Source organism: Arachis stenosperma, chromosome 6 (genome assembly GCF_014773155.1).
Source record: "Arachis stenosperma cultivar V10309 chromosome 6, arast.V10309.gnm1.PFL2, whole genome shotgun sequence".
NCBI lineage: Eukaryota > Viridiplantae > Streptophyta > Magnoliopsida > Fabales > Fabaceae > Arachis > Arachis stenosperma.
In genome coordinates, this window is record NC_080382.1 from 60,873,375 (window position 1) to 60,883,373 (window position 9,999).

Sequence of the window (9,999 nt, forward strand, 5' to 3'; positions counted from 1 at the left end):
TTCATGAGTTGGGGAAGGTGATGAGTGTCACGGATCATCACCTTCTCTATAATTAAGCGCGAATGAACATCTTAGATAGTAGCATACGAACGTTTGAGTGGAGAAATAAAAATAATTGCAGTAATTCATCGAGACGCTGCAGAGCTCCTCACCCCCAACAATGGAGTTTAGAGACTCATGCCGTCAAAGTGTATAACATTCAGATCTGAAAATGTCATGAGGTACAAGATAAGTCTCTAAAAGTTGTTTAAATAGTAAATTAGTAACCTAGGTTTACAGAATGAGTAAACTAAGATAATTGGTGCAGAAATCCACTTCTGGGGCCCACTTGGTGTGTGCTGTGGCTGAGACTAAAGCTATCCACGAGCTGAGACTTTTCTTGAAGTTGAACTCCAAGTTATAACGTGTTTTGGGCGTTCAACTCCGGATCATGACGTGTTTCTGGCGTTTAACTCCAGACAGCAGCATGTACTTGGCATTCAACGCCAAGTTACGTCGTCTATCTTCGCGCAAAGTATGAACTATTATATATTGCTGGAAAGCCCTGGATGTCTACTTTTCAACGCCGTTGAGGGCGCGTCAATTGGATTCCTGTAGCTCCAAAAAATCCATTCCGAGTGCAGGGAGGTCAGGATCCAACAGCATCAGCAGTCCTTTTTTCAGCCTAACTCAGATTTTTGCTCAACTCCCTCAATTTCAGCCAGAAAATACCTGAAATCACAGAAAAACACACAAACTCATTGTAAAGTCCAGAAACATGATTTTTTCCTAAAAACTACTAATATTCTACTAAAAACTAATTAAAACATGCTAAAATCTACATGAAATTACCCCCAAAAAGTGTATAAAATATTCGCTCATCACAACACCAAACTTAAACTGTTGCTTGTCCTCAAGCAACTAGATAAATAAAATAGGATGAAAAGAATTAAGAAGTAATAATATCTTAGAGATTTAAATGAAGCTCAGATTCTTATTAGATGAGCGGGGCTTGTAGCTTTTTGTCTCTGAATAGTTTTGGCATCTCCCTCTATCCTTTGAAATTCAGAATGATTGGCATCCATAGGAAATCAGAATTTAGATAGTATTATTGATTCTCCTAGTGTAGTATGTTGATTCTTGAACACAGTTACTTTATGAGTCTTGGTCGTGGCCCTAAGCACTTTGTTTTCCAGTATTACCACCAGATACATAAATGCCACAGACACATGACTAGTTGAACCTTTTCAGATTGTGACTCAGCTTTGCTAAAGTCCCCAGTTAGAGGTGTCCAGAGCTCTTAAGCACACTCTTTTTGCCTTGGATCACGACTTTAATCACTCAGTCTCAAGTTTTTACTTGGACCTGCATGCCACAAGCACATGGTTAGGGACAGCTTGATTTAGCCGCTTAGGCCTGGAACTACTTCCTTAGGCCCTCCTATCCACTGATGCTCAAAGCCTTGGATCCTTTTCACCCTTGCCTTTTGGTTTTAAGGGCTGTTGGCTTTTATTCCTTTTCTTGATCCAATGATTTCTTGTAAATTTTTTTTTTTACTGCTTTTTCTTGCTTCAAGAATCAAATTCATGATTTTTCAGATCATCAATAATATTTTTCGTGTTTCTCATTCTTTTAGGAGCCAATATTCATGAAATTCAAGATACAAATTATGCATTGTTCAAGCATTCATTCAGAGAACAAAAAGTGATGCCACCACATATAGTTAATTATAATTTTTATTATTAAGAACTCGAAAAAATAAATTACTTCTTTATTCTAATTATCTACTATTTTATTCATGCCTGATGATGATGAGAAAAATAAATTATAACTTAATTGGAAATAAAATCAGAATAGATATACTAATTACTACTACTACTATATATATCTCCTAAGGTAAATTTCTGTAATAACACTATCACAGAGTTAAAGCTAAAATTAGAACTCAACAACCTGTGTTTTAAGAAGTAGATGTTCCTCTAATCTGTGGGGTGCTTTTCAAGGATTAATTTCTGGCGCTTCAGCTCCCTTAGATCACGCCCTTGCTCTTCCTGTTCCTTAAGCAGTTTGCAAAGCATGCTACTTTGGTTGTTCTGTTCTTCCTTTATTTGGTTCATAGCTTCTTGCAATTTGGAAATAGATGCTTCAATATGTTCCCAATATTCGAATTGAGGAAGTTCTGGGAGGACTTCCTGTGCTCTCCTCTTGATTGGATCATCCTGCAGCTGTTGTCTGTCCATGATATTCTAGTGATTGGCCTTTCAACTGAGATATACTCTGTTATTCCCATCTTCACTCCAGCATCTCTGCAGAGCATAGAAATTAGGCTTGGATAGGCCAATCTGGCATCCTTGGAATTCCTGTTTGCTATTTTGTATAGTTTACACGAGATCAGTTGATGGACTTCTACTTCTTTTCCCAATATGATGCAGTGAATCATCACTGCTCTTTTAATGGTAACTTCAGAACGGTTGCTGGTGTGCAATATGGAACGCCCAATGAAATCCAGCCAGCCTCTGGCTACTGGTTTGAGATCTTCTCTTTTGAGTTGATTTGGAATGCCAGTCGTGCTGGTGGTCCACCTGACTTCAGGGATGTATATATCCTCTAGAATCTTGTCCAAGCCTTTATTTACCCTCATCATTCTCCTATTAAAGGAGTCTGGGTCATCTTTCAGTTGAGGAAGCTTAAAGATTTCCCTGATTTTGTCAGGATAGGTATGAACAATCTTTCCTCTGACAAAGGTCCGATGATCATAGAGAGCAGCTCCAATTATTCTTTGCCTGTCTGTCTGCCATAGATTAGCATAGAACTCCTGAACCATGTTCCTTCCCACTTTCGTTTCAGGATTGGCTAGGATTTCCCAATTCCTGTTTCGAATTTGCTCTTGGATCTCCGGATATTCATCTTCCTTCAGGTCAAATTTGACTTCCGGGATCACTGATCTGTGATTCATTATTTTGTAGTAGTGGTCTGAATGTTCTTTAGTTAAGAACTTCCCTTGATTCCAAAGTGGCTTTGGAATATTCTCTTTCTTGCCTCCTGGGTTGGGTTGTTTTCCTTTAGGGGCCATGATCAAAGTGAGAATGTTTTTGTGATCACGGATAAGCACACCAAACATAGAGGTTTGCTTGTCCTCAAGCAAAAGAAAAGAGAGAAGAGGAATAGGAGGAGAGCAAGTGTGGAATGGTGGATGATGAGAGGGGCGCCGAAAGTGAATATAAAGGGAGGGGGTGGGTTTTCGAAAATAAGAAAGAGATATAAGATAGAAGATATGATTTATAAAAGATAAATATGACAAGAAAAGGATATAATTTAAAAAAATATGAATGATATTTAAAAATAAATTTGAATTTTATAATTTGAAAAAGATTTTAAAAGATAATTAAGTTTGAAAAGAAATTGGAAAAAGAGTTTGATTGGATTGAAAAAAAATTTATGTTTATGTATGAAGCTACATTTGATATTTTGAAAAGGGATTTTAGAAATTAGGGTTTTTAGAAACTAAGATTAAAAATTTTGGAATTGAAGGATGATATTTTGAAACATGTTTATGCAAGAAATCATGAATTGAAACATAAAAATTAGAAATTTTGTGAAGAAAAACGAATTTTACCTCCTCCCCACCATCCTGGCGTTAAACGCCCAACTGCTGCATGTTTTGGGCGTTTAACGCCCAATTATTGCTTCTCCTGGGCGTTCAACGCCCAGCTGATGCTTCTTTCTGGCGTTGAACGCCAGGAAGTCCTTTGTCACTGGCCGTTTTTCTGAACGCCCAGGACGCTGTCAATCTGGCGTTAAACGCCCAGAAGGTGCTTCTTTCTGGCGTTTAACGCCCAGAAGATGCTCCTTTCTGGCGTTTAACGCCCAGATGGCTACCCTTACTGGCGTTGAACGCCCAGTGGGTGCTTCTTTTGGGCGTTCAACGCCCAAAACGTTTCTTACTGGCTTTTTTTCATGCCAGTAAGCTTCCAAATTTCCCTGCAACTCTGTGAATTCAGTCAATTGCTATTTTACCTTTTGAAGATACTCTGAGATATATCTGTAAAAATCAATTAATTAGTAAAAACAAATAAAATTAAATTTTGTGAATGGCTGGGTTGCCTCCCAGCAAGCGCTTCTTTAATGTCATTAGCTGGACTATTACTGAGCTTTTAATCAAGTCTCAGTTTTGAGCATTCTTGCTCAAAATTGCTTTCAAGATAATGTTTAACTCTCTGTCCATTAACAATGAACTTTTTGTTAGATTCATTATCCTGAAGCTCTACGTATCCATATGGTGATACACTTGTAATTACATATGGACCTCTCCACCGGGATTTTAATTTCCCGGGAATAATTTGAGCCTAGAATTAAATAGCAGAACTTTCTGCCCTGGCTCAAAGACTCTGGATGACAATTTCTTATCATGCCATCTTTTCGCTTTCTCTTTGTAAATTTTTGCATTCTCGAAAGCATTGAGTCTAAATTCCTCTAGCTCATTTAACTGGAGCAATCGTTTTTCTCCAGCTAACTTGGCATCAAAGTTTAGGAATCTGGTTGCCCAGTAGGCCTTGTGTTCCAGTTCCACTGGCAAGTAACATGCCTTTCCATACACAAGCTGGTATGGAGAGGTCCCTATAGGGGTCTTGAATGCTGTTCTGTATGCCCACAGAGCATCATCCAAGCTTCTTGCCCAATCCCTTCTACGGTTAATTACAGTCTGTTCCAGGATTCTTTTGAGTTCTCTATTTGAGACTTCAGCTTGCCCATTAGTTTGTGGGTGATATGAAGTAGCTACCCTGTGGCTAACTCCATAACGAACCAAAGCAGAGTAAAGCTGTTTATTGCAGAAATGAGTGCCCCCATCACTGATTAATACTCTAGGGATACCAAATCTGCTGAAGATGTGTTTCTGGAGGAATTTTAACACTGTTTTGGTGTCATTAGTGGGTGTTGCAATAGCCTCTACCCATTTGGATACATAATCTACTGCCACCAGAATATAAGTGTTTGAGTATGATGGTGGGAAAGGTCCTATGAAGTCAATACCCCATACATCAAACAACTCAATCTCCAAGATCCCTTGTTGAGGCATGGCATAACTGTGAGGCAGATTGCCAGATCTTTGGCAACTGTCACAATTAAGTACAAACACTCGGGAATCTTTATAGAGAGTAGGCCAGTAGAAGCCACTTTGGAGGACTCTTGTGGCTGTTCGCTCACTTCCAAAATGTCCTCCATACTGTGATCCATGGCAGTGCCATAGGATCTTCTGCGCTTCTTCCTTAGGCACACATCTACGGATTACTCCGTCTGCACATCTCTTGAAGAGATATGGTTCATCCCAAAGATAGTACTTTGCATCTGTGATCAATTTCTTTGATTGCTGCCTACTGTACTCTTTGGGTATGAACCTCACTGCCTTGTAATTTGCAATGTCTGCAAACCATGGCACTTCCTGGATGGCAAATAGTTGCTCATCCGGAAAGTTTTCAGAGATCTCAGTAAGAGGGAGGGACGCCCCTTCTACTGGTTCTATTCGGGACAGGTGATCTGCTACCTGATTCTCTGTCCCTTTTCTGTCTCTTATTTCTATATCAAACTCTTGCAGAAGCAACACCCATCTTATAAGTCTGGATTTTGAATCCTGCTTTGTGAGTAGATATTTAAGAGCTGCATGATCAGTGTACACGATCACTTTTGATCCTACTAAATAGGATATGAATTTGTCAATGGCATAAACCACTGCAAGTAGCTCTTTTTCTGTGGTTGTGTAGTTCTTCTGTGCGTCATTTAGAACACGACTGGCATAGTAAATGACGTGCAGAAGCTTGTCATGCCTTTGTCCCAACATTGCACCAATGGCATGGTCACTGGCATCACACATTAGTTCAAATGGCAATGCCCAGTTTGGTGCAGAGATGATTGGTGCTGAGACCAATTTAGCTTTCAGGGTCTCAAATGCTTGCAGACACTCTTTATCAAAGATAAATGGCGTGTCAGCAGCTAGCAGGTTGCTTAGAGGTTTGGCAATTTTTGAAAAATCCTTTATAAACCTCCTATAGAATCCTGCATGCCCCAGAAAGCTTTTGATTGCCTTAACATTGGCGGGTGGTGGTAATTTTTCAATTACTTCAACTTTAGCTTGATCCACCTCTATTCCCTTGTTCGAGATTTTGTGCCCAAGGACAATTCCTTCAGTCACCATAAAGTGACACTTCTCCCAGTTTAAAACCAGGTTAGTCTCTTGGCATCTCTTTAGAACAAGTGCTAAATGGTTAAGGCATGAGCTGAATGAGTCTCCAAATACTGAAAAGTCATCCATGAAGACTTCCAGAAATTTTTCCACCATATCAGAGAAAATTGAGAGCATGCACCTCTGAAAGGTTGCAGGTGCATTGCACAGGCCAAATGGCATCCTTCTGTATGCAAATACTCCAGATGGGCATATGAATGCCGTTTTCTCCTGATCCTGGGGATCTACTGCAATTTGATTATAACCTGAATATCCATCCAGGAAGCAGTAGTATTCATGACCTGCTAGTCTTTCTAGCATTTGGTCTATGAATGGTAAAGGAAAGTGATCCTTTCTGGTGGCTGTATTGAGCCTTCTGTAATCAATACACATACGCCACCCTATAACTGTTCTTGTAGGAACCAGTTCATTTTTTTCATTGTGCACCACTGTCATGCCACCTTTCTTAGGGACAACCTGGACAGGGCTTACCCAGGGGCTATCAGAAATAGGATAAATAATCCCAGCCTATAGTAACTTATTGACCTCTTTCTGCACCACCTCCTTCATGGCTGGGTTCAACCGCCTTTGTGGTTGAACCACTGGCTTGGCGTCACCCTCTAGTAGGATCTTGTGCATGCATCTGGCTGGGCTAATGCCCTTGAGATCACTGATGGACCACCAAAGAGCTGTCTTGTGTGTCCTTAGCACTTGAATTAGTGCTTCCTCTTCCTGTGGCTCTAAGGTAGAGCTTATGATTACAGGAAAGGCATCACCTTCTCCCAGAAATGCATATTTCAAGGATGGTGGTAATGGTTTGAGCTCGGGTTTAGGAGGTTTCTCCTCTTCCTGAGGGATTTTCAGAGGTTCTACTATTCTCTCTGATTCCTCCAGATCAGGCTGAACATCTTTAAAGATGTCCTCTAGCTCTGATTCGAGACTCTCAGCCATATTGACCTCTCTTTCTAGGGAGTCAATAATATCAACACTCATGCAGTCATTTGGGGTGTCTGGATGTTGCATGGCTTTAACAATATTCAACTTGAACTCCTCCTCATTGACTCTCAGGGTCACTTCCCCTTTTTGGACGTCAATGAGGGTTCGTCCAGTTGCTAGGAAAGGTTTTCCTAGAATGAGAGTTGCACTCTTGTGCTCCTCCATTTCCAGCACCACAAAGTCAGTAGGAAAGGCGAATGGCCCAACCTTGACAATCATGTCTTCAATCACGCCTGATGGGTATTTAATGGAGCCATCAGCAAGTTGAAGACATATCCTGGTTGGTTTGATTTCTTCAGTTTAACCAAGCTTTCTGATAGTAGATGCAGGTATTAGGTTGATACTTGCCCCAAGATCACATAAAGCTTGCTTGGTACAAGTACCCTCTAATGTGCATGGTATCATAAAGCTCCCAGGATCTTTAAGCTTCTCAGGTAAGCTTTTCAGAATGACTGCACTGCATTCTTCAGTGAGGTAAACTTTTTCAGTTTCCCTCCAATCCTTCTTATGACTTAAGATCTCTTTCATGAACTTAGCATAAGAGGGTATTTGCTCAAGTGCTTCTGCAAACGGAATCTTTATTTCAAGAGTCCTGAGATAGTCTGCAAAGCGGGCAAATTGCTTATCCTGTTCTGCTTGGCGGAGTTTTTGAGGATAAGGCATTTTGGCTTTGTATTCCTCAACCTTAGTTGCTGCAGGTTTATTACCTACAGAAGTGGGTTGGGAAGCCTTTTTAGAAGGGTTGTTATCAGCACTTGTATGTGACTGATCCCCCACTGGCGTTTGAATGCCAAGGGTGGAAGCTGGAGTGGTGTTAGACGCCACCTCCTTATTTGTTACTGGCGTCTGAATGCCAGAACTATGCTCCCTTTGGGCGTTCAACGCCGGATTCATGCTTGTTTTTGGCGTTGAACGCCAGGAATGAGCATGGTCTGGGCGTTCAATGCCAGCATTATTCCTTTCTGGGCTCTGACTGTCCTCAGAGGGATTTTGAGTAACCATTTGTTCATTTCTTGGCTTCCTGCTGCTTTGAAGTGAGGTGTTTAATGTTTTCCCACTTCTTAATTGAACTGCTTGGCATTCTTCTGCTATTTGTTTTGACAGTTGCTTTTCTGTTTGCTTTAACTGTACTTCCATATTCCTGTTAGCCATTCTTGTTTCCTGTAGTATTTCCTTGAATTTGGCTAGTTGCTGGGTTAGAAAGTCTAATTGCTGATTGAATTCATTAGCCTGATCCACAGGACTGAGTTCAACAGTTACTGTTTTAGCTTCTTCTTTCATGGAAGATTCACTGCTTAGGTACAGATGCTGATTTCTGGCAACTGTATCAATAAGCTCTTGAGCTTCTTCAATTGTTTTTCTCATATGTATAGATCCACCAGCTGAGTGGTCTAGAGAAATCTGAGCTTTTTCTGTAAGCCCATAGTAGAAGATGTCTAATTGCACCCATTCTGAGAACATTTCAGAGGGGCATTTTCTTAGCATGTCTCTGTATCTCTCCCAGGCATCATAAAGGGATTCATTATCTCCTTGTTTGAAGCCTTGGATGCTTAGCCTTAGCTGTGTCATCCGTTTTGGAGGGAAATAGTGATTCAGGAATTTTTCTGACAGCTGTTTCCATGTTTTTATGCTGTTCTTAGGCTGGTTATTTAACCAACTCTTAGCTTGATCTTTTACAGCAAATGGAAACAGTAATAATCTGTAGACATCCTGATCCACTTCTTTATCATGTACTGTGTCAGCAATTTGTAAAAATTGTGCCAGAAACTCTGTAGGTTCTTCATGTGGAAGACCGGAATACTGACAGTTTTGCTGCACCATGATAATGAGCTGAGGATTCAACTCAAAGCTACTAACTCCAATGGAGGGTATACAGATACTACTCCCATATGAAGCAGTAGTGGGGTTAGCATATGACCCCAGAGTTCTCCTGGACTGTTCATTTCCACTTAATTCCATGATGGAACAAGGGAGATGATATGTATATTGATATTATTTCTTTTATAGAAGTGGAATAAATAAAAACGGAATAAAATTTGAAAATGTTTTGTGAGGATTTTTCGAAAAAAATTTTGAAATTGAAATTCAAAATTTTTATATAAAAATTTCGAAATTATTGTTTAAAATTAGTTAGAAAAGATATATATATATTTTTTTGAATTTTGAATTTTATGATGAAAGAGAAAAACACATAAAAGACACAAGATTTAAAATTTTTAGATCTAATGCTCCTTATTTTTGAAAATTTTGGAGGAAAAACACCAAGGAACACCAAACTTAAAAATTTTAAGATCAAAACACAAGAAAAACTCAAGAACGCCTTGAAGATTCACAAGAACACAAGAACAAAAGAAAGAACACTAAACTTAAAATTTTTAGGAAACTTTACTAAATTTTCGAAAATTAAAGAAAGATCAACAGGAAAACACCAAACTTAAAGTTTGGCACAAGATTAAATTAAGAAAATTATTTTTGAAAAAGGATTTTAAAAAGAAGGTGCCCAATTTCCAAGAACATAAGCCAACGCTATAACCAACTAAGTTAAAAATGTAACGTATTTTAAAGATGTATGATTTTTATGGATAAAATAAATTTTTGAAAACTAATGTTTTGAAAAAGCACAAGAAAAACAAAAAAAGACACAGAACAAGAAAAATTAAAGATCAAACAAGAAAAATTGACAAGAACAATTTGAAGATCAAGGAAAAACAAGAACATGCAATTCGAAAAAATTAAGAGACAAGGAAAAGCATGCAATCGACACCAAACTTAGAACAAGACACTAAACTCACGAAAAAATTAGAAAT